We start from the raw sequence: 24445 nt of genomic DNA on the forward strand, positions 1-24445 counted from the left end.
ATCTAAGCGTGGCTTCATTCCTTGCATGATGCAATTGCAAAACTTGGAGTACCCCAAGACTCCATCGAAGCGTGGCTTCATTCCTTGCGTGAAGCAACTGCAAAGCTTACAGCACACCAAGACTCCATCTAGCAATGGCTTCATTCCTTGCATGAAGCAACTGCAAAGCTTAGAGTACCCCAAGACGCCATCTAAGCGTGGCTTCATTCCTGCGTCATGCAATTGCAAAGCTTAGAATGCCGCAAGACACCATCTAAGCGTGGCTTCATTCCTTGCATGATGCAATTCCAAAGATTAGAGAACCCCAGGACTCCATATAGGCGCAGCTTCATTCCTTGCGTGAAGCAATTACAAAGCTTAGAGTACCCCAAGACTCCATCTGAGTGTGGCTTAATTCCTTGGCTGAAGCAATTGCAAAGCTTAGAGTTCCCCAAGACACCATCTAAGCGTGGCTTCATTCCTTGCATGATGCAATTGCAAAGCTTAGAGTTCCCCAAGACTCCATCTAAGCGTGGCTTCATTCATTGCGTGAAGCAACTGCAAAGCTTAGAGTACCCCAAGACTCCATCTAAGCGTGGCTTCATTCCTTGGCTGAAGCAATTGCAAAGCTTAGAGTTCCCCAAGACTCCATCTAAGCGTGGCTTCATTCCTTGCGTGAAGCAATTGAAAAGCTTAGAGAACCCCAAGACTCCATCTAAGCGTGGCTTCATTCCTTGCGTGAAGCAATTGCAAAGCTTAGAGTACCCCAAGACTACATCTAAGCATGGCTTCATTCCTTGCTTGAAGCAATTGCAAAACTTAGAGTACCCCAAGACTCCATCTAGGCGCGGCTTCATTCCTTGCGTGAAACAATTGCAAAGCTTAGAGTACCCCACGACTCCATCTAAGTGTGGCTTCATTCCTTGTCTGATGCAATTGCAAAGCTTAGAGTACCCCAAGACGCCATCTAAGTGTGGCTTCATTCCTTGCGTGATGCAATTGCAAAGCTTAGAGAACCCCAAGACTCCATCTAAGCGTGGCTTCATTCCTTGCGTGAAGCAATTGCAAAACTTGGAGTACCCCAAGACTCCATCTAAGCGTGGCTTCATTCCTTGCGTAAAACAATTGCAAAGCTTAAAGTACCCCAAGGCTCCATCTAAGCGTGGCTTCATTCCTTGCGTAAAACAATTGCAAAGTTTAAAGTACCCCAAGACTCCATCTAAGCGTGGCTTCATTCATTGCATGAAGCAATTGCAAAGCTTAGAGTTCCCCAAGTCTCCATCTAAGCGTGGCTTCATTCATTGCGTGAAGCAACTGCAAAGCTTAGAGTACCCCAAGACTCCATCTAAGTGTGGCTTCATTCCTTGGCTGAAGCAATTGCAAAGCTAAGAGTTCCCCAAGACTCCATCTAAGTGTGGCTTCTTTCCTTGGCTGAAGCAATTGCAAAGCTTAGAGAACCCCAAGACTCCATCTAAGTGTGGCTTCATTCCTTGCGTGAAGCAATTGCAAAGCTTAGAGAACCCCAAGACTACATCTAAGCGTGGCTTCATTCCTTGCGTGAAGCAATTGCAAAGCTTAGAGTACCCCAAGACTACATCTAAGCATGGCTTCATTCCTTGCATGAAGCAATTGCAAAGCTTAGAGTACCCCAAGACACCATCTAAGCGTGGCTTCATTCCTTGCATGATGCAATTGCAAAACTTAGAGTACCCCAAGACTCCATCGAATCGTGGCTTCATTCCTTGCGTGAAGCAACTGCAAAGCTTGCAGCACACCAAGACTCCATCTAGCCATGGCTTCACTCCTTGCATGAAGCAACTGCAAAGCTTAGAGTACCCCAAGACGCCATCTAAGCGTGGCTTCATTCCTTGCATCATGCAATTGCAAAGCTTTGAGTACCCCAAGACTCCAACTAAGTGTGGCTTCATTCCTTGTGTGATGCAATTGCAAAGCTTAGAATGCCGCAAGACACCATCTAAGCGTGGCTTCATTCCTTGCATGATGCAATTGCAAAGCTTAGAGAACCCCAGGACTCCATCTAGGTGTGGCTTCATTCCTTGCGTGAAGCAATTGCAAAGCTTGGAGTACCCCAAGACTCCATCTAAGCGTGGCTTCATTCCTTGCCTGAAACAATTGCAAAGCTTAAAGTACCCCAAGACTCCATCTAAGCGTGGATTCATTCCTTGCGTGAAGCAACTGCAAAGCTTAGAGTACCCCAAGACTCCATCTAAGCGTGGCTTCATTCCTTGGCTGAAGCAATTGCAAAGCTTAGAGTTCCCCAATACTCCATCTAAGTGTGGCTTCATTCCTTGGCTGAAGCAATTGCAAAGCTTAGAGTACCCCAAGACTCCATCTAAGTATGGCTTCATTCCTTGCGTGATGCAATTGCAAAGCTTAGAGAACCCCAAGACTCCAACTAAGCGTGGCTTCATTCCTTGTATGAAGCAATTGCAAAGCTTAGAGTTCCCCAAGACTCCATCTAAGCGTGGCTTCATTCCTTGCATGAAGCAATTGAAAAGCTTAGAGAACCCCAAGACTCGATCTAAGCGTGGCTTCATTCCTTGCGTGAAGCAATTGAAAAGCTTAGTGTACCCCAAGACTACATCTAAGCGTGGCTTCATTCCTTGCATGAAGCAATTGCAAAACTTAGAGTACCCCAAGACTCCATCGAAGCGTGGCTTCATTCCTTGCGTGAAGCAACTGCAAAGCTTACAGCACACCAAGACTCCATCTAGCCATGGCTTCATTCCTTGCATGAAGCAACTGCAAATCTTAGAGTACCCCAAGACGCCATCTAAGCGTGGCTTCATTCCTTGCGTCATGCAATTGCAAAGCTTTGAGTACCCCAAGACTCCAACTAAGTGTGGCTTCATTCCTTGTGTGATGCAATTGCAAAGCTTAGAATGCCGCAAGACACCATCTAAGCGTGGCTTCATTCCTTGCATGATGCAATTGCAAAGCTTAGAGAACCCCAGGACTCCATCTAGGTGTGGCTTCATTCCTTGCGTGAAGCAATTGCAAAGCTTAGAGAACCCCAAGACTACATCTAAGCGTGGCTTCATTCATTGTGTGAAGCAATTGCAAAGCTGAGAGTTCCCCAAGACTCCATCTAAGTGTGGCTTAATTCCTTGGCTGAAGCAATTGCAAAGCTTAGAGTTCCCCAAGACTCCATCCAAGCGTGGCTTCATTCATTGCGTGAAGCAATTGCAAAGCTTAGAGTACCCCAAGATGCCATCTAAGCGTGGCTTCATTCCTTGCATGAAGCAATTGAAAAGCTTAGAGAACCCCAAGACTCGATCTAAGCGTGGCTTCATTCCTTGCGTGAAGCAATTGAAAAGCTTAGTGTACCCCAAGACTACATCTAAGCGTGGCTTCATTCCTTGCATGAAGCAATTGCAAAACTTAGAGTACCCCAAGACTCCATCGAAGCGTGGCTTCATTCCTTGCGTGAAGCAACTGCAAAGCTTACAGCACACCAAGACTCCATCTAGCCATGGCTTCATTCCTTGCATGAAGCAACTGCAAATCTTAGAGTACCCCAAGACGCCATCTAAGCGTGGCTTCATTCCTTGCGTCATGCAATTGCAAAGCTTTGAGTACCCCAAGACTCCAACTAAGTGTGGCTTCATTCCTTGTGTGATGCAATTGCAAAGCTTAGAATGCCGCAAGACACCATCTAAGCGTGGCTTCATTCCTTGCATGATGCAATTGCAAAGCTTAGAGAACCCCAGGACTCCATCTAGGTGTGGCTTCATTCCTTGCGTGAAGCAATTGCAAAGCTTAGAGAACCCCAAGACTACATCTAAGCGTGGCTTCATTCATTGTGTGAAGCAATTGCAAAGCTGAGAGTTCCCCAAGACTCCATCTAAGTGTGGCTTAATTCCTTGGCTGAAGCAATTGCAAAGCTTAGAGTTCCCCAAGACTCCATCCAAGCGTGGCTTCATTCATTGCGTGAAGCAATTGCAAAGCTTAGAGTTCCCCATGACTCCATCTAAGCGTGGCTTCATTCATTGCGTGAAGCAACTGCAAACCTTAGAGTACCCCAAGACTCCATCTAAGTGTGGCTTCATTCCTTGGCTAAAGCAATTGCAAAGCTTAGAGTTCCCCAAGACTCCATCTAAGTGTGGCTTCATTCCTTGTCTGAAGCAATTGCAAAGCTTAGAGTACCCCAAGACTCCATCTAAGTGTGGCTTCATTCCTTGGCTGAAGCAACTGCAAAGCTTAGAGTACCCCAAGACTCCATCTAAGCGTGGCTTCATTCCTTGCATGAAGCAATTGCAAAGCTTAGAGTACCCCAAGACGCCATCTAAGCGTGGCTTCATTCCTTGCATGATGCAATTGCAAAGCTTAGAGTACCCCAAGACTCCATCTAAGTGTGGCGTCATTGCTTGGCTGAAGCAATTGCAAAGCCTAGAGTACCCCAAGACTCCATCTAAGTCTCTAAGACTCTCTTCAGCAGCCTACCCATCCTGCAGTAGCAGCCACTGAGGGCTGGAGCCCCTGCTGTCTCAGCGCTGGAGATGAGCAGCCGCGTTGCCCTGCACCGCCCTTTACGCTGGGGGTAAGCTGCCCATGACACTCAGCCTCCACTGCACACGAGCTGTGCTGTCACTTGTTTGTTAGCCCACCCGCCCGATCATTGTTTTGTCCAAGCTTAAATAACGGGCTATGAATTACCATGAGGCAGCTCAAAATGGCGTTGCTATAACTTCCGTGTTTTGGTGTACATTACATGCTGCCTAGCAACGAGTGCTACAGCAGGTGTTGATTGGCCGCACCAGAGTCCCTTCGTCTATTTCCAGGCCACAGAAGCACCGGAAGGCGAGAGCCGGTTCGCACCCACAAAGGACCACCTCTAAGGACCTGGCGCCTGTCTTTGCCTGTCTTGCTGCGTCGCGGCCGCAAGGCACATCTCACTGCCCAGCTGATTGTTCTACGACCAATTCTGCCACTCAACCTTCTGCGGTAAGCACCACCTATCCCTGGTGCCCACACCCCGTAGCCACATATACACTCAAGCGAATCCACTTTATCTTTTTAACCTCTGCTTACTACTCTTGTTACACGGCATAGGTCCCTGCACCTGATGAGTGTCCATGCCTGGCTACTATGCTGATCACTGGGCTCTTCGGGACCAACCCCGCCTCTGTACAGTCTCATAAATCAGACAGCTCATGTCTTTGTTGAGATCTGTACCAGTGTACTACTCCAGCCTACTGTGTCCCTTTAAATGATCCGAATATACCTTCTGCTTTTAAATGTGCCCCCTGATCTTAAATGCATTGATTTGGTTTACCCTACTGCACCCTTTAGCGAATGTGCCCATTGCGTTGTAGTGTACTGATTGGGACTAGCCTACTGCACCCTACTGAATGTTCCCCCTGATCTTAAATGCATTGATTTGGTTTAGCCTTCTGCACCCTTTAACCAATGTGCCCATTGCGTGGTAGTGTACTGATTGGGACCAGCCTACTGCACCCTACTGAATGTGCCCTCTGATTTTAAATGCACTGATTTGGTTTAGCCTTCTGCACTCTATAACCAATGTGCCCATTGCGTGGTAGTGTACTGATTGGGACTAGCCTACTGCACCCTACTAAATGTGCCCTCTGATTTTAATTACACTGAACCGGTATAGTCTATCGTACCACCAGTGAATCTGCCTACACCAGAGCTAACTAGACCACTCACTGTACTTAAGTGCACTGTCGTCTCCCAATAAACACCCAGTGCGTTCATGACAGCCCTCTGCAGATCCACACTAACTTTGGCAACTTCACTACCTCTACTCAATACCAACTCACCTTCCTACTTCCCTCCCAAAACTCCTCCACCACCGCTATCACAACCATCTCTCACCTTCACTATGACTATGGCCCATGAAGACCCTAAAAAGGCTTCCACGCACAACCAGCCACTCAGCCCTTCAGAATGGTTTCGCCGATTTGCCGCACCACCTACGCCTTGGAACCCCTGCCCAGTGAAGGACAGATACCTGAGACTTGGCTCCCGGTTGCTTCCCCTCAGGACACCCAACAAAAAATACCCCCTTCACTCCTCTCCTAACCAGCCACCAGCTAACCCCAAGCCCATCTCAGACAATACCCTAAAAACTCCTATCAGAATAGCTGAACGCCCTATGATTAGAGGCGCTCTCATCAATGTTCGATCACTGGTTGCCCACGCGCTCGACATTACAGACCTTATCTCCTCTAACAACCTTCACTTCTTGGCTATCAACGAAACTTGGCTGCATCAGGCAGCAGGCCCAGCTCTGACCCTTGCCCTCCCAGATGGCTACTCAATAACAAGGAACGACAGGGATTCAGGCAAAGGAGGCGGAGTAGCCTTCATCGCCAAAACATCCCTAGGCCTCATAGTGTCCCCATCGACCTGCATCCGGTCTGCTGAACTTCTGGCAGTTAAGATCCAACTCTCGTGAGCCCAAACTATCCTTATGCACCTCATCTACAGACTGCCAGGCCTCATCTCCTCATTTGAGGAAGATATATCTGACCTCCTTACTAACAACACCAAAATAGGATCTCAAATCAGCCCCAACACATAATAAAGGTAGAACCTTGGATTGGCTGGCGAACCACAACTGCACCACCTCCATCTTTAAAAATGAACCAATGGGGGGCGTGACCTGGAGAGCGAACGATGAAGCCGCTCCTGTGATGGCCAGGCCTCCGTATGAGACCCGCGGCAACGAAGCAAATACTGAACTTCGAGTGATCGGTCGGCGGCGAGCTTCGGTCCATGAGTGAGGCGAACCCCTGAGGCGTCGGCTGTTGCCTGGGGGGCGACAATATCGCTCCAGGAGATGAGATTCGACCCGTCTTCCCGGCGCCCCCCACCGCGTGACGGGGCTCCCAAAATGGCGGACATGGGGAAATGTTCCCGCCGTTCCCGAAGCGGTACGCGTTGAGCCTCAGATCGGTTCTTTGAAGGCTGGACCCGATCCGACACAGACTGACAGCCCCTGCTCCACGGTGGCCGGGTAGCCCTCCCCTCCTCCCTCCTCCCTGTGCTGAGTTCGTCGGAGGCCCGGAGCGGGGTGGCTTCCACACAGCTCCCCGGGGCCGCAGTGGCACATGGCTGAGGAATCGAGGCTACACTCGTGAAGTGAGAGACGGCCCCGCTGGGAATCCAGCGATCCCAACCCCCGCGGCGGAGAGCAAGCTGACGCCCACCCGACACAGGGGGGCCCCCGATGCTGCGGTGATGACCTGACCACCCCCGGTCTGGCCTCCTCTGGGGTTCCACAGGGACTGCTACCTGCCCCACTCTGCCTCACCACCCCACGCCGGAGTCCCAGCACAGATACCGCTGTGAGCGGGAGTCCCTCTCGCCGCCCCCTACATCAACAGGTGCTCCGGCTCCTCCATCCAGGGGTGCCCCGGCCCACTATCATTCTGCTGGAGAGACCCATCGCCATCCCTGGAGTCCCCAGGTGGGATCGGCTAACGGTCGGCTACTCCCCGGCGCCAGTGACTTGCCCGGCAGCCCGGGCCCTGACGAGGTAGGAGAGTGTTTAAGGCCTAACTGGGTGCCGACTGGCAGCTGCTGCCCAGAAGACCGGGCGGTGTCTCACGCCCCTACAGTGATCTTTGGGTACCCTTTTGGAGCCCCCCCCCTTCCATCTGGTGATTTCCTGGGGCGCCCCGGCCCACCCCTGCTGTCCACACCTCAGTCCTATCTGACTCGGGCCACCCACCTCCCTTCAGTGATTCACGTTGGAGGCTCCGATACGGCGGCTCCTTTCTGGCGCTGGGGAGGCCCGGCTGGAGGATCCTCGTCGCTCCTGATAGACTGCCTGTTCTCCTGAATCTCCCCCTCCCCGTAAGTCGCATCTATCTCCACTGGATCTTGGCCCCTTGCCTCCTCGGAGTGGAGATCTCCATCTTGCTATCTCTAAGCACTGCGGTCACACCAGTCCGGAGCCCCTCATTTCGGCACAATGTCAAAGCCAACGAAATTAGCCAAATCTTCGGACATCTCCACTATGCTATTGGCGGCGGACAGAGCGAAGAAGCCGGACCCTCCCCCTAAAGTAACCCCACAAAAACCCCCAGAGGAGCAAGGAAAATTGGCCACTAAGGAATACATCCAGGCCTTTATGCAGGACATCAAGGCTGAGTTCAGATCATGTATGTCAGGGCTCACTGCGTGGGTGGACCAGACCGATCAGAGACTGATCGAGGCGGAACAGAGGCTGGGCGAGGTGGAGGACCTGACCCAGAGTCACGACGCCACGATCCTAGACATGAAACGGGAGATCCTGGTGCTGCAGAACAAAAATGAAGTGCTGGAGTTCAAGCAAGAAGACCTAGAAAACAGGGCACAACGAAATAACTTGCGCATCCGAGGGGTCCCGATGACCATCCAAGACAAAGAGTTGTCAGAGTACATCAGCAATTTCTTTCAAGCTCTCCTCCAGAACATTGATAAAACCCAACTTATCCTAGATCGCACTCATAGGCTCCGTCCAAGACGGGAGTGGATTCAGACGGGCCCCCGGACGTTATTACCAGGGTCCATTTCTACGCCACTAAAGAGGCCATCTCAGCCATCAGCCGCACCAAAGATGAACTTTAGTTCATGAGCTCCCTGCTGCAGTTCTTCCAGGACCTCTCGTTAACGACTCTACAGAAGAGAAGAGCCCTTAGACCTCTAACGCTATACCTACAGAGCCAGCAGATCCGCTACAGATGGCTATTCCCCTCCACTCTCCAATTCTCATTTCGGGGAACCCAGCACAGAATCAGCCACCTAGAGGATGCGGAATCCATCCTACACCCAGGCTCGCCGGAGGCCTCGACCGCTCGGACCCCGCAGCACTCGCCGGAGGGGGCAGAGCAGCTACCCCAGAGACTACAGCAGCAACGCTGCTCGAAGCCACAGAGACGCCGAAGGATAACATGATACATCCCGGACCGGAGGTCATTCGCTGACCGGTTCTAAGTGGAAAATAGGAACCATTAATGCCGCGGGTCCCGAGCGGCCCATACCCCACTCCAAGGAGTATGTAATCAACTCACCCTTGGAGACCAACCCTGCGTGATGGTTGGATCCCAGCCCCGTTGGCTGGGAGCACAGTTACAGAAAAGGCCCGGTTGGCCATGGGAACCGCCGAACAGGAAAGATCGGCCTCCCTCAAGAAGACAAGTTTACCCTCCCGTTGGAGGATTCATAAAATTCGACCAATGGAGAACTGCACAGACACCAAGCCCATAGATGTTGCCTGATACCCACCGCCCCTCCCCTCGGACGTCGCCCCAGGAACAGATGGATGACAGCGGAACCTCTCAACCACACCGTAAAGTCAGGTTCCTGACGATCAATGTCAGAGGCTTAAATGCACCATAGAAGAGGAAATCCATGCTGCGACGGCTGCAGAACGAAGAGGCTTCAGTGGTGTTCCTGCAGGAAACCCACCTGATCCCTGCAGATTTCACAAGGCTGCGGGACAGACATTTTCCGTTACAGTTTCTAGCATCGAATGGCACCAAGAAAGGTGGGGTGGCGATACTATTCACCAAGGACCTTAGGCCACACGTTTTAGACACCTTGCGCTGCCCTGAAGGCCGTTTCGTAGTGATAAAATGCCGGATCTTCGACCAACTATACTCACTGGTTTCGATTTATGCCCCAAACGAAAAACAGGAAGAGTTCTACTCAGCCTTGGCAGAAGCCTTGCCCCCATTTGTAGAGGGCCCGACGATAATAGGAGGTGACTTCAACGGGACCCCGGATCCAATCAAAGACAAATCCCACCCCCCGACTCGTTAAGACTATAGCATTGCTACGGCCCTCCTCAAATTATTTCGAGCCTTGGACGTGGTGGACACTTGGAGAGTACCACACCCTGAGGTCTGTGACTACTCATTCTACTCTTATGTACACAGAACCTACTCCCACATCGATCTGCTCTTGGCTTCCCCCCAAGCGTTAGCCTATACCGACGATGTAAGCATTGGCCCTAGAATCCTATCGGAGCACGCCCCAATCATTTTAACGCTAAGAGCTCACGATCCGGACCCTCTCCCAAAGCGCAAGTGGTCATTGTACGACCCGATTCTGGGAAACATGAAGCTGAGAGATATAACAGCGAAAGCCATAAAAGATTTCTTTAAAGAAAATAAGAATGAGGACACCTCTCCGGCCACCACATAGGACGCGATGAAGGCAGTTGTAAGAGGGGTCTTAATCTCGCAAGGGGCGGCCTATCATAGGAAGAAAAAGCAAATCCGCCAGGCCCTACAAGAAGAAGTAGAGAGAGCGGAAGCGGTATGTAAGGCAAAGAACTGGACGCCTAAGACACACCGGACCCTGCAGATGGCTCGAAAGAAGCTGGAGGCACATTATGCGGAGGACACAGCCCAGATTCTAGCCAGAACTAAACAGTGTTATTATGCCAAGGGAAATAAGGCTAACAAATTCTTGGTGGAAAAGCTGGCGAAGGTTAGGAAGGGGAACGCTATTCTAGGCCTCTGTGATCCTCGGGGGGAAATCCAGTTCGCGGAAGAAGAGAAACTGAACATTGCAGTAGCCCACCTCACGGAAACGATGAAGGCATCCCCGAGATCCCGTGAAGACCAACAATCCTATCTGCGGAATGCAGCCCTTCCCCAGATCTCCCCCGCGACCAGAGATGAGCTAGAGACCCCGATCACAACCGAAGAGGTTGGCAATGTTATCAAGAGCCTAAAACCGAGGGCTCCGGGCCCGGACGGGTTCTCGACCCGCTTTTATAAAATTTTCCGCCCACAGCTGGTAGCCCCGCTGACGACGCTTTTCAACTCTTTCACTCTTTCTGAGACAATCACGCCGTCTACGCAAGAGTCGATTACTGTTCTTGCTCTAAAACCAGGGAGAGACCCAAAAGACATCACAGCATATAGACCAATCTCCCTATTGAATCTGGATGCGAACATATATTCGAAAGTCTTGGCAAACCGACTAGCAAAGGTGCTCCCAGACATCATCGACCCGGACCAGACGGGGTTTATTATGAACAGAGCCGCAGTAGATAACATACGCAGAGTCCTGAACTTAATTGAAATCACACAGCGAGACTCACGAAAATTGGCAGTCCTGGCCTTGGATGCGGCCAAGGCCTTCGACAAGGTGGACTGGTCGTTCTTCCGGATCACCCTGGAGTCCTTCCACTTTGGTCCCACTTTCCAGAAATATATCCTAGCGAACTATCAATCTCCGAAAACCTTGCTTCGAGTCAATGGGCTTCCCTCTAACCCGATACCCCTATCATGTGGAACCAGGCAATGATGTCCCCTATCCCCCTTGCTGTTCGCTTTGTTCATGGAACCCCTGGCCCAACGAATCCGCCTTAACCCCAGAATCAAAGGCCCCCAAATAGGCCCCTCCCAACATAAGATAGAGTTATACGCGGACGACGTAATGTTAACCATAACGGACACCGCCCAATCGTTGAGGTCCTCCTTGGCAGAAATTCACGCTTTCGGCAAGGTGTCGGGATTTGCCATAAACTTTACGAAATCAGAAGCCCTAGGGGTGCGAATGGACCCGCACGATAAAACATCCTTCAGAACCCTCTGTTCGATCCAATTGTCAGAAGTGGCTATACCCTATTTGGGTGTCCGGATTCCAGCCCGCCCGGAAGACACTTATCGGACTAACTTTCAGCTGTTATTCAAGACCCTGGAGGAGGACCTAGACCGCTGGCTCCCGCAGGAGATATCGCTGCTAGGTCGCATAACGGCATGTAAAATGAACCTCCTCCGACGACTTCTCTACGCTTGCTCAGCCCTCCCAATTCCCGGCCCCCGCTTCAGCGCCTCCAGAGGAAGATTTTGCAGTTCATTTGGAGGGGGAAAAAAGCAAGGATCCCACTGAGAACGATGCTGACCAATTCCAATTTAGGAGGCCTAGGGGTCCCAGATCTCCAGAAGTATCAGATAGTGGCACAATTAGCCCACACTCAAGCTTGGACTATTAGCTCGAACCGACCACAATGGGCAGAGATTGAGCAGTCCCGCTTACCCCTCCCTGTCCGTTTCCTTCTGCATCTGTCCCCGGCCGCACGGAGAACATGGCCGACCATGCTATCCTCCACCAAGCATACCCTGAAAGCATGGGAATGGACTCGCAAGCACAGGGGTATCCCCCGAGACCTGAGCCCAGCAGCCCCGGTATTTCATAACCCGACATTCTCTCCGGGAGCCCACCCCGCGAACTTTAAGAACTGGATTGCAGGAGGCCATAGCACTTTGGGTCAGCTCTATGAGGAAGATACACCACTCACCTTTGATCAATACAAGAGCTCCTTTAGCTTACGGGAAACGGATAGATTTTCATATCCTCAACTGAGACATTGGTGCTCCCATCCATCTACTCGCACTGCAGCGACATGAGACCTGGACCCCACAGAGCTGACAATTGCAGATCCCCCACACCGAGGACGTATCTCTATATTCTACAAACTGTTGCAGACAAGTGCCCTAGCGGTCAGGACAACATACATGGCCCAATGGGAAGCGGACCTGGGACACTCAATAGGCGACCAGACGTGGATAGACATTTGGACCCGCACTCGGACCTCCTCCTATTGCATCACTAACCGAGAGTGCACCCATAAACTACTTTTAAGATGGTACTATCCGCCGCGACGACTGCACCACATTAACCAAGCTTTAGATCCCCGATGTTGGCGCCAATGTGGCCATCCGGGATCATTCATGCATATGTGGTGGTCATGCCTTGTGGTCGCAAACTTCTGGTCTCAATGCATCCTGGCCATTGAGGACGTAACGAAGATAACATTACCCCTGGAGCCAGAACCAATCCTACTAGGAGCCCCAATCCCTGCCATTTACCCAAGGTCTAGCAGAGCGGCTGCCCTCCTAACTCACTTGCTGCTAGCCGCTAAAATCACGGTGGCCCGAACGTGGAAATCTCCAGAAGGCCCCCTGATGATCCTATGGTGGCTGAAAATATGGGACATATTCATAGCAGAGAAAATTACGGCGGCAAGCAGGGGTCTCCTTCACCGCTTCACGAACATTTGGGCTCCATTAATAGACTACGACAGGAGTTATCCAGCCCTAACATACAAGCCACGCTCGGTGGCAAACGCTCTAGTGGCCGAGTGCACGGACATGGTGCGGCAGGCGGTGGAGCGAGAGCTGGACCTAGACTGAGGGATAAGGGGAGGGGGACTAGCCTAAAGTAAAGGGACTAATGGGCTGGGCAATTGATGATGAGTTAATAACCTGTAATGTATGATTCTCCTATGTGTCGACCAAAAATAAACATGTTTAAAAAAAAAAAAAAATGAACCAATTGCTTGGTCAGACCACCACGTCATCTCCTTCTCTAGCCAAGGGAATGTGCAGCCTAACACCATACCGGCCACCATCCCGCAAACCCTATGCAGGAATTACTGCAACATAACGCTGCAAAGCCTTTGCCCACTAATCCATCTAATCCATAACATCCTTGCCCCCGCAAACTACTCTAACCTAGATGCGGATAAACTTGCCAATCTCTATAAAAAAAACCTTGAAACAGCAGTAGATAACATCGCTCCCATTAAACTTACCAAAGCTAAACCGGCAGCACACCTGAACAAATGGTTCACCCCTGCACTTAAAATCCTTCAGAACGCCAAAAGGGCAGCGAAATCCGCCTGGAGAAAAACGCCTAACCCCTCCAACAAAGCCCTATTCACTGTAGCTGCCACCACCTATAATAGTACTATCCTCATGGCCAAAAAAGACACCTATGACAACAGAATTGCCAATGCCAAATCGAGAACAAAAGAGCTTTTCAACATCCTCAGGGAACTTGAGTCTCCGTCTACACCTACAGAAACTTGTGTGAAAGATGCTGACTGGTGTGAGAGAATGCAAAAATCTCTGGAAGACAAACTTTCCATGCTCCAAAGTAGAATCGAACAGAAAAAGATCGGCTTAGCTAAAAAACCGAACTCTCCTCCACCACCCTCTCATAAAACTCCTACTTGCCCTCCCTTCTCTTTCGCCCCTGTCTCAGCTAAAGAAGTAGAAAGCATCATCAAAGGCCTCAAGCCTTCCAGGTGCCGAGGGGATTTTTGCCCAGCCACCATCATTCAGGAAGGTGCCAACGAGCTGGCCCCCTTCATAACAGCCTTAATAAACTCTTCCTTCAAAATGAGCTCAGTTCCCAACAGCCTCAGGGAGACATGGGTCGTGCCTTCCCTAAAAAAAACATACCTAGACCCTAACAACCCCACTAGTTATAGGCCAATCACCACTGTTCCCTACATCCTAAAGATCTTAGACAGAGTGGCCTATTTTCAAATCCAGAAGCATCTGGAAGAGAACAGCCTTCTGGGCCTTAGACAATCTGGCTTTAGGCCAAGGCACGGAATGGAAACAGCCCTTCTGGACTTAAAAATTCAGATGGACGAGGCAAAGGACAAGGGCAAACTAGCCATACTCCTGCTGCTCGACGTCTCGGCAGCCTTCAACCTCGTTGACCACCAGATCCTCACGGAACATCTGGCGGTTTCAGCTGCATTCTCTAGCAAGGCGACCGCTTGTGTCCAATCCTTCCTAACCAAACTAACCACCCGGGTCTTCTCACCGGGGACCTCAGCCTACCCTATCTCTATCCACTGTGGCGTCCCTCACGGTTTGTGCATCTCGCCAACCTTATACAATATCTTCACAAAGCTGTTGTTCTACCGTCTCGATAACCTGGGTGTCACATACACAAACTATGCTGAAGATACCGAGGTTCTCATCACTCTATCAGGATGCTACGAAGAGGATTGCAAACGGATTAACAACCTCTACCTGGAGATCCAAGCATGGATGGCTGAACACAGCCTATGCCTTAATGATGAGAAAACTGAGCTTCTCCTCATCGGTTCCCAACTATGTCTAAACAAACTGGACCCCCATTACGCTTCTATCAAAATAGATGGTAACCTAACCACAGTGGCCAAAGAAATCAAAACCCTAGGGGTTTATTTGGATTTCACTCTCTCTCTCAAAAAACAAGTAAACGTCACAGCCTCCTCCACAGCCTGCACAAATAAGCTCATCAATGCCTGCAAGGCATTCCTCTCACCATCTAGTTGCATTACCCTAGCCAGAGCGCTAGTGCTCTCAAAAATCGACTATTGCAATACCCTCTTACTTGGCAATTCGGAGCGCTCTAAGTATCCAGCGGCACTCTCACATCTCCAGCTTCAGACAAGATACCCACTGGCTCCCTGTACGAGATAGAATCACCCTCAGATCCCTCGTCATCGTCCACAAATGCCTCTCGAATGACGCCCCCAAGTACTTGGCGGATACATTTAACAAACGCATATCAGCCAGACCAACCAGAACGATGTATTCTCACTGCCTTCTCCATCACCAAATTCACCCAAAAAATATCAGGGGGTTCTAGCTTCCCGGTCCTAGCAGCCAAACAATGACACGCTATACCTGTGAACCTTTGAGCAGAACCATCCTTTTGGTCCTTCAGAGCCAAATCTAAGTCCTGGCTTACTAACAAGAATGGCTCAACTGCCTGACTGACTAACCATTGTCTCATTACCGTACTGCATTTTTCCTGTGTCTGTCCTATGACCATCATGTAACCCGGTAACTTGCACGTATCATTATTATCTTGTATTGCTCTGAAAATGCATATCATTTGTTGTAACTCGCTTTAAGTCTCTGGTGCCCAGTTACCCCAGGGTTCAGCACGCGGTATAAACGAAGAAACTAAACTAAGCGTGGCTTCATTCCTTGCGTGAAGCAGTTGCAAAGCTGAGAGTACCCCAAGACTCCAGCTAAGCGTGGCTTAATTCCTTGCAGGAAGCAATTGCAAAGCTTAGAGTACCCCAAGACTCCATCTAAGCGTGGCTTAATTCCTTGCAGGAAGCAATTGCACAGCTTAGAGTACCCCAAGACTCCATCTAAGCGTGGCTTAATTCCTTGCAGGAAGCAATTGCACAGCCTAGAGTACCCCAAGACTCCATCTAAGCTTGGCTTAATTACTTGCAGGAAGCAATTGCAAAGCTTAGAGTACCCCAAGACTCCATCTAAGCGTGGCTTAATTCCTTGCAGGAAGCAATTGCACAGCTTAGGGTACCCCAAGACTCCATCTAAGCGTGGCTTAATTACTTGCAGGAAGCAATTGCAAAGCTTAGAGTACCCCAAGACTCCATCTAAGCGTGGCTTAATTCCTTGCGTGAAGCAATTTCAAAGCTTAGAGAACCCCAAGACTCCATCTAAGCATGGCTAAATTCCTTGCGTGAAGCAATTGCAAAGCTTAGAGAACCCCAAGACTGCATCTAAGCGTGGCTTCATTCCTTGCGTGAAGTAATTGCAAAGCTTAGAGTACCCCAAGACTCCATCTAAGCATGGCTTCATTCATTGCTGAAGCAATTGCAAAGCTTAGAGTACCCCAAGACTCCATCTAAGCGTGGCTTAATTCCTTGCAGGAAGCAATTGCACAGCTTAGAGTACCCCAAGACTCCATCTAAGCGTGGCTTAATTCCTTGCAGGAAGGAATCGCACAGCTTAGAGTACCCCAAGACTCCATCTAAACGTGGCTTAATTCCTTGCAGGAAGCGATCGCAAAGCTTAGAGTACCCCAAGACTCCATCTAAATGTGGCTTAATTCCTTGCAGAATCGCACAGCTTAGAGTATCCCAAGACTCCATCTAAACGTGGCTTAATTCCTTGCTAGAAGCGATTGCAAAGCTTAGAGTATCCCAAGACTCCAACTAAGCGTGGCTTAATTCCTTGCAGGAAGCGATTGCACAGCTTAGAGTATCCCAAGACTCCATCTAAGCGTGGCTTAATTCCTTGCAGGAAGCGATTAGACAGCTTAGAGTACCCCAAGACTCCATCTAAGCGTGGCTTAATTCCTTGCAGGAAGCAATTGCACAGCTTAGAGTACCCCAAGACTCCATCTAAGCGTGGCTTCATTCCTTGCAGGAAGCAATTGCACAGCTTAGAGTACCCCAAGACGCCATCTAAGCGTGGCTTAATTACTTGCAGGAAGCAATTGCACAGCTTAGAGTACCCCAAGACTCCATCTAAGCGTGGCTTAATTCCTTGCAGGAAGCAATTGCACAGCTTAGAGTACCCCAAGACTCCATCTAAGCGTGGCTTAATTCCTTGCGTGAAGCAATTTCAAAGCTTAGAGAACCCCAAGACTCCATCTAAGCGTGGCTAAATTCCTTGCGTGAAGCAATTGCAAAGTTTAGAGTACCCCAAGACTCCATCTAAGCGTGGCTTCATTCATTGCTGAAGCAATTGCAAAGCTTAGAGTACCCCAAGACTCCATCTAAGCGTGGCTTAATTCCTTGCAGGAAGCAATCGCACAGCTTAGAGTACCCCAAGACTCCATCTAAGCGTGGCTTAATTCCTTGCAGGAAGCAATCGCACAGCTTAGAGTACCCCAAAACTCCATCTAAACGTGGCTTAATTCCTTGCAGGAAGCGATCGCAAAGCTTAGAGTACCCCAAGACTCCATCTAAATGTGGCTTAATTCCTTGCAGAATCGCACAGCTTAGAGTACCCCAAGACTCCATCTAAGCGTGGCTTAATTCCTTGCAGGAAGCGATTGCACAGCTTAGAGTACCCCAAGACTCCATCTAAGCGTGGCTTAATTCCTTGCAGGAAGCAATTGAACAGCTTAGAGTACCCCAAGACTCCATCTAAGCGTGGCTTAATTCCTTGCAGGAAGCAATTGCACAGCTTAGAGTACCCCAAGACTCCACCTAAGCGTGGCTTAATTACTTGCAGGAAGCAATTGCAAAGCTTAGAGTACCCCAAGACTCCATCTAAGCGTGGCTTAATTCCTTGCGTGAAGCAATTTCAAAGCTTAGAGAACCCCAAGACTCCATCTAAGCGTGGCTAAATTCCTTGCGTGAAGCAATTGCAAAGCTTAGAGAACCCCAAGACTGCATCTAAGTGTGGCTTTATTCCTTGCGTGAAGTAATTGCAAAGCTTAGAGTACCCCAAGACTCCATCTAAGCATGGCTTCATTCATTGCTGAAGCAATTGCAAAGCTTAGAGCACCCCAAGACGCCATCTAAGCGTGGCTTAATTACTTGCAGGAAGCAATTGCACAGCTTAGAGTACCCCAAGACTCCATCTAAGCGTGGCTTAATTCCTTGCAGGAAGCAATCGCACAGCTTAGAGTACCCCAAGACTCCATCTAAGCGTGGCTTAATTCCTTGCAGGAAGCAATCGCACAGCTTAGAGTACCCCAAGACTCCATCTAAACGTGGCTTAATTCCTTGCAGGAAGCGATCGCAAAGCTTAGAGTACCCCAAGGCTCCATCTAAATGTGGCTTAATTCCTTGCAGAATCGCACAGCTTAGAGTATCCCAAGACTCCATCTAAACGTGGCTTAATTCCTTGCTAGAAGCGATTGCAAAGCTTAGAGTATCCCAAGACTCCCTCTAAGCGTGGCTTAATTCCTTGCAGGAAGCGATTGCACAGCTTAGAGTACCCCAAGACTCCATCTAAGCGTGGCTTCATTCCTTGCAGGAAGCAATTGCACAGCTTAGAGTACCCCAAGACGCCATCTAAGCGTGGCTTAATTACTTGCAGGAAGCAATTGCACAGCTTAGAGTACCCCAAGACTCCATCTAAGCGTGGCTTAATTCCTTGCAGGAAGCAATTGCACAGCTTAGAGTACCCCAAGACTCCATCTAAGCGTGGCTTAATTCCTTTCAGGAAGCAGTTGCACAGCTTAGAGTACCCTAAGACTCCACCTAGTACTGATCCACAGTGCTCGTTCCTGGCTGGAACCTTGCTTGCAAATGGATGATAGCACTTCTCTCTACCGCCCAATTCTCCAAGTGTTACAGGACAGCTTTAGCAAAGATCTTGGCTCCAGAATCTCACAGGGAAATTGTCGGTAGTCAGAAGGATCTTCTCGTCCCCCCTTCTTGTATAGCGGTATTAACTCTTCATTTACACAGGAAGCCGGTGCAAGGTTTGAAGCCGTAATGGCATGAAAGGGCGGGGTCAAATATAGAGACCAGATCTGGGTTCCAGATAAACATAGGTCCATTGTTTTCTTATCGGATCCCAGGGCTTTAGTACATTTCTGTGCTTCTATTGCAAAATGCATATCCTCAATGGTAGACACCAGTGGAGTGTGGACCTGTACATTGGGATCCGCAAGAGGGAGCTGTTTTTGCAAGTGAGCTAGCTCATACCATACCCTCGCAGGTCCACCACAATGCTGAATCGCGGGCACCTCGGCCATGCCAGAGCCAGGCATGTCCTTATTTTTCATAGCTTCTTGTAGGGCCTCCCTTGAGAATGTTGCATGGCCCCCTTTTTCCTTTCCAGCGGGTCATTATTCATCGACGTTGCTGTACGTAAGGGCGTTCTGCCTATGCTACTACGGTTTTAGCGCATTGAGTAAGATGCTGTTTAGCCGCCTTACGTTCCGCATCGTACCGGGGAGATTTCTGGTGCCTACTTCTATTTAACTCCCTAGATGTGGACGGATATTATCCATGGTTGTACTGTAGGAATTCCCAATGACCTCCTTTGGCTGTCAGCATTCATAGACACTGCGTCGAGAGATGGTAGGAGTAACACATATACTTTGGCCAGGACTCTGTTCTTATCGACACAGTCCCATTCCATTGAGCGCCTTACCTGGCCATGGACACTAATGGGAATATTGCCAATCTGACCATCCACAGAGGGAATATTAGGAGTCATTTTGTGTTGAGGAGAGAGTAAGAGAAAGAAGAGGCCGATGGTGGCTAGAGTGCCTCATCTTCACCTCAAAGTGCTTGATGGCTGCCCATAGTTCTAGATTTCGGAGCATGTAGTCTATGTGAATTGTGTACAGCCCACTAGGAAAGGTTGCAATAGCCTGGGAATCCCCTCATCGCCTTTCCTTCTGAGATGAAGGGCACTCCATATACCGTCAATCTCAAGAGTGTTTAGCTCGGGTATTTCCCAGACCCCATCCTCCTCCCCTCATACACCATCCATCATCTCCAGGGGTTCATACTACATATTGAAATACTCTGCTACAGTAATATTTGCCCCCTTGGAGATTTACTTCTCCACGCTTCAACCCTCTTTTGACTCGATGGGAGACAAACGGTTTACTGCTAGAATACTCTCTATAATAAAGATTAACTAGCAGTACAGCTGTTCCGTCAGTCAACCTCAAGCGCAATTCCTGGATGTCTCTTCCTACACAGCTTCACATGAATAGACGTATCCAGCGGAGGTATTAAACCACCACTAGGTCTGCCGCTATGGCTTTCATATGCTGGAATACTAGAGGTGGTATAACCCTGTATGCGCATGAGAGCCAGGAAGCAGATTATTCGAGAAGATCTCATGAAAGGGCGGCGTTCTTTGTCAGGTATGTTTTTTGCCAGGCCATCTATATTCCAGGACAGAACTTGCACCTCGGTGGCAGAAAGAGACTCGTCCCCTTTTTTCGCATTTCAGACAATTCCTTCTTATTCCATGGAACCATATGGCTTATGCGATGCATGTTCTGCGTGTGGTTACTACAGTGTAACACAGACATCGTAATTCCTATTAGCAAAGAACTGCACATTTACTAGGGCCTGCAAAGCCCACACAAGGACTCCACGCAGAGCAGTGCTGCTGTGTAACCCTGTATTCTTTTTGGGTGCTCCTTAAATCTTCCCTGCCGCTATTCTATGGATTACTGCCACCTCTTTACTGCTGTAGCCTTCATTAGAAGACCCTCTCCCACTTCAATGTGATGCTCCAGTTCTCTTCCCTTCTTGGACTTTGGTGCCTCTTCCCCTTCTCTTGCTTTGGATGTAGCGCCTCAGCCATGAACAATGACCACCGCCAAGGAGCTGCAAGCCTTTGACAGACAGCAGTGGGCATTCACCGAGACACCCAAACCTTGGACGATTTAGCCAAAAAATGTGCAGCACGGCTGGCCTTGTTCATCATCAACCCGTGAATCTCTTTGCATTCGAAAAGACCCACATTGGAGGACAAGTGAAATAAGGCAACAGAACCTAGTGGCATTCCGCAGTCAAGTCTACTGTGGTGGAGCTCCTCAAATCCACTATGGCGTCATGAATGGTGGGTATTGGGCGTCTCTCTTCTGTTATTGCTTGATTGGGCAACATCTTTTATGCACATAGTCGCACTTCCTCAGGCGGCTAAAACATTTGAGGTTACTCAAGGTGTTGTCCCTGTCACCTTCTGAATGATGCCTTCACCCTCCTATGTTTCCACGTCTGCCTCCACTTTCCGTTGCCGATGGAGGGGCACTAGCCTGTGCCGCAAAGCCACAGGTTGTACCGTTGGGTCTATATGCAGCCGCACGTGTTGACCTATCAGGCGCCCTACGCCAGTGAATCACTCCTACGCTCCATGAGTAGGGGTTCAGCGTCTTCAGCACACGCTCCATATGTGAAGTGCCCAGACTTAAGAGCCTCAGTTCTACCGCAGAATGTATCTGCTTTCTGAAGTTGCTTAAACTCTTCCTGCCCACCTTCCTGTTCATCATGGCAAGCTTCAGTGATGAAGATGCTCTCCCACGGCAAGCACACTGACCCTCTGTAGGTTGATATTTAGACATAGGTTTCACCAGCAGTGGGAGTCGGCAAAGAGGGGCAAACTAAAACTTGGCCATCACATTGGCCGAGGCCCCAGTGCCAACCAGGTCTAGAGCCTCCCTAGACTGCATTGTAACTTTGCGTCGAGGTTCTCGCCTCCCTGTCTCAGTGCCAAAAGCTGAAAAGATGAAGAGTAGCTCCTCAATGTCACTGTTGCCATCCAAGGCGTCTGCTTCTGCTTGCTCCGCGTACCTTGGTTTATGTTTAACCCTTTGCAGGACATTGTAGGCGTGGGGGAGGGGGTTACCTCCACAGTGTTGACACAGGGATTGTAGCGAAGGTTGTGGATTCTGTGGCTTCAGCCTCAGCAAATCTCTCCTCGAGTCTTGCCGCATAACACCAGGAGCTCAGATATCACCCTGACCTCATCCACCCTCCACAGGGGCTTCCGCCATCTGGTCTGTCCATCTGTTGGCTAGTTCATGTGACCTTGCCAATTCCAGGTATCTATTGGGCTGGGGCAAGGGCAGAAGCTACAGATGACGTGTCCATCTGCCTCTCAACACTCAAGCAGCCACTCCTGTATCCAAGGTCAAGGAGTACATACATACTGCCTGCCACAGTAGCAGTAGCAGACACATGCCTACAAGAAGCCCAAGAAAGTATGTGAGGTGAAGGAAGTGCTCCAAGCTTTGTGGTGATTCAAAATGTAACTCTTGCTCAAGCGAAGGGCCTCTGTATAATTATATTTTTCCTAGCCGCCCTCGTCGAGAAAGTGATGGACCTAGCACACACAGGTCATTAAGGCAAACATGGTGGTTCCCAAGAGTTGAAGCAAAAGTGGATGATTGCATGGGCCGAAGGGGAGTCTCTAACCAAAGGTCGCAATAACTTCATTGCATTGTACAGGACAGCAAACAAAGGGGGGTCTCGGAATCTCTCTACCAGCACGAACACAGCCCAATGACCTGTTCTTGGGTGAATAACCCCTGGGAGAGACTCTACCGAGTCTTTAGCTCACTGTCCTTTTCACAGAGAGGAAATTTCCCCGCATATCAGCCTTTGTCCTGCCCAGGGGCAGTCCAGCGCCGAAATGCTAGGCAATTCTCCTCTGAACAAGAGTACCATCAGTAACCCCATACACGTGTTTCAGCCTTGTTGGGTATCATCAGTGAGGTGAAACTGTTGCCTCTCTAGGAACAGTGAGCAAGGGGTCCACGTCTGGATTGCCCTGTTAAATTGCTCACTGTTCTTAGAGAGGCAACAGTTTCACCTCACTGATGATGCCCAACAAGGCTGAAACACGTGTATGGGGTTACTGATGGTACTCTTGTTCAGAGGAGAATTGCCTAGCATTTCGGCGCTGGACTGCCCCTGGGCAGGACAAAGGCTGATATGCGGGGAAATTTCTTCTCTGTGAAAAGGACAGTGAGCTAAAGACTTGGTAGAGTCTCTCCCAGGGGTTATTCACCCAAGAACAGGTCATTGGGTTGTGTTCGTGCTGGTAGAGAGATTCCCAGACCCCCCTTTGTTTGCATACATTAACTTTGGGTTTCACCCTAAGTTAACAGGGCAATCCAGACGTGGACCCCTTGCTCACTGTTCTTAGAGAGGCAACAGTTTCACCTCACTGATGATGCCCAACAAGGCTGAAACATGTGTATGGGGTTACTGATGGTACTCTTGTTCAGAGGAGAATTGCCTAGCATTTCGGCGCTGGACTGCCCCTGGGCAGGACAAAGGCTGATATGCGGGGAAATTTCTTCTCTGTGAAAAGGACAGTGAGCTAAAGACTTGGTAGAGTCTCTCCCAGGGGTTATTCACCCAAGAACAGGTCATTGGGCTGTGTTCGTGCTGGTAGAGAGATTCCCAGACCCCCCTTTGTTTGCATACATTAACTTTGGGTTTCACCCTAAGTTAACAGGGCAATCCAGACGTGGACCCCTTGCTCACTGTTCTTAGAGAGGCAACAGTTTCACCTCACTGATGATGCCCAACAAGGCTGAAACATGTGTATGGGGTTACTGATGGTACTCTTGTTCAGAGGAGAATTGCCTAGCATTTCGGCGCTGGACTGCCCCTGGGCAGGACAAAGGCTGATATGCGGGGAAATTTCTTCTCTGTGAAAAGGACAGTGAGCTAAAGACTTGGTAGAGTCTCTCCCAGGGGTTATTCACCCAAGAACAGGTCATTGGGCTGTGTTCGTGCTGGTAGAGAGATTCCCAGACCCCCCTTTGTTTGCATTGTACAGGACAGCCCTGCACACATCAACCGATTCGTCGCTGAGTGCTCCCCTAGAAGTACCCAGTGGCTACACCACACACAGATGACAGCAAATACCCACGAATCGAATCCAAACACAGAAGACTGAAGATGGCAAGGCTAGCGGTCTGTGACACAGTGGTGGTGCCATCCCAATGACCAGCTCACATGCATGCTTGCCGTTCTGGATTTCCCCACTTTACAGAGGTGATTGGTTATGTGGACAGGAAACATAAGCTGGGACAAGAAGCTTGAACATTCAGTCAACATCCGATCTCTTAGTTGCCTATGTTCATGAAACTTCTGGAGGCCACCGCGCCCCCTCAACTTAGATCTGACCTGGAAGACCACCATATTTCAGACCCTCATCTCGTCTGATTCACTCACAGGGCTTTTGTTTCTTCTCATACGTGGACGACACTCGACTTCTGTTCTGCCTTGACGGTGATTTGGCCATTACAGCTTTATGCCTGCACATGTGTTTCAAGGAAGTGAGTTCTTGGATCAGCAAAAACTGGCTGAAACTTAATGGGGACAAAACTGAGGTTTTGGTGGTGGGTCCCCCTGATTCCTCTGCATTATGGCTCGCGGACCTCTGGCCACCCGCTCTCTGTCCTATTCCAGTCCTTGTGG

The sequence above is a fragment of the Ambystoma mexicanum genome, chromosome 5q, assembly GCF_040938575.1.
Source record: "Ambystoma mexicanum isolate Mex_15411 chromosome 5q, UKY_AmexF1_1, whole genome shotgun sequence".
Classification (NCBI taxonomy): domain Eukaryota; kingdom Metazoa; phylum Chordata; class Amphibia; order Caudata; family Ambystomatidae; genus Ambystoma; species Ambystoma mexicanum.